The following is a 1656-nucleotide window of genomic DNA, read 5'->3' as shown; positions in this document are numbered from 1 at the left end:
AGGCATATAGAAAACAAATAGCAAAAGGGCAGAATTAAATCCCTCCTTGTCAGTAGATAGTTTAAATGTAAATGGATTAAACTCTCCAATCAAAATACAAAAATCAGCATAATGAATAAAAAACATGATTCAAATATATCATGTCTACAAGAGATCATGTTAGATAAAGACAAATAGGCTGAAAGTAAAAGGCTGGAAAAAGATATTATATACAAATAGCAAACAAAAGAGAGTGGGGTGGATATGTTAACATCACACAAAACAAACTTTAAATCAGAAAAGTTTACACAAGACAAAGAATGGGATTACATATTAATAAAAGGTGAAATAAAGCATGAAGATAAAACAATGATAAACATTTATGTACTTAATAACAGACCATCAAAATATATGAAGCAAAAAACTGACAGAATTGAAGGGAGAAAGAAGCAGCTCTACAACAATAGTCAGAGATGTCAGCTGGGTGCAGTGGCTCATGCCTGTAATCCCAGGACTTAGGGAGACCGAGGTGGGCAGATCACATGAGGCCAGGAGTTTAAGACCAGCCTGGCCAACATGGCAGAGATCGCAGTCTCTACTAAAAATACAAAAATTAGCTGGGCGTGGTAGTACATGTCTGTAATCCCAGCTACTCGGAGACTGAGGCATGAGAATCACTTGAACCCAGGAGGCAGAGGTCGCAGTGAGCTGACGAGATCTGATGGTCCCAGTGCACACCAGCCTAGGCTATAGTACAAGACTCTCTCTCAAAAAAAGAAGGCTGAGACCTCAATACCCCACTCTCAATAATGGGTAGAACAACCAAACAGAATATAAGGAAAGAAACAGAGTTCTTGTATGACAGGATATACCAACTAGATTTAACAGACATATGCAGAAAACTGTACCCAAACAACAGAATATATACACATTCTCAAGTGCACATGGGACATTCTCCAATGTAGACCATCTAGTAGCCACAAATCAATTCTTAATAGATTACAAAAAAATAGATATGATACAAAGTACCTTATCTGACCACAAAGGGAAGTTAAAAATCAATAACAGAATAAAAACTGAAAAATCCACAAATTTGTGGAAATTAAAAAACACACTCTTAACTAGTGGGTGAAACAAGAAATCCTAGAGAAATTAGGAGATAGAGACAAATAAAATTGAAAACACGTATTTTCATTTGCACAGTAAATGAAAATACCTAATGACAATATGAAAACGTATGTGATGTAGCAAAAGCAGTGCTAAGGGAGAAATTTATAGCTGCCAATGCTTAACAGTAAAAAAGAACAATCGCAAATCAGGCCATGTGCTGTGGCTCACATCTGTAACTCCAGCACTTTGGGTGGCCATGGTGGGTGGATTCCTTAAGTTCAGGAGTTTGAGACCAGCCTGGGCATGGCAAAGCACTATCTCTACAAAAAATACAAAAATTAGCTGGGAATGGTGATGTGCACCTGTAGTCCCAGTTATCAGAAGGCTGAGGTGGGATCACTTGAGCCTAGAAGGTTGAGGATGTAGTGGGCTGTGATTGGAATACTGCACTCCAGCCTGGGCAACAGAGTGAGACCCTGTCTCCAGAAAGAAAAAAAAAGAAAGAGAGAGAGAGAGAGAATGGAAGGAAGGAAGGAAGGAAGAAAGGAAGGAAGGAAGGAAGGAAGG

Source organism: Cebus imitator, unplaced genomic scaffold (assembly GCF_001604975.1).
Source record: "Cebus imitator isolate Cc_AM_T3 unplaced genomic scaffold, Cebus_imitator-1.0 Scaffold129, whole genome shotgun sequence".
NCBI lineage: Eukaryota > Metazoa > Chordata > Mammalia > Primates > Cebidae > Cebus > Cebus imitator.
The sequence above is the reverse complement of the archived record's forward strand: the minus strand, read 5'-3'. Positions refer to the sequence as shown.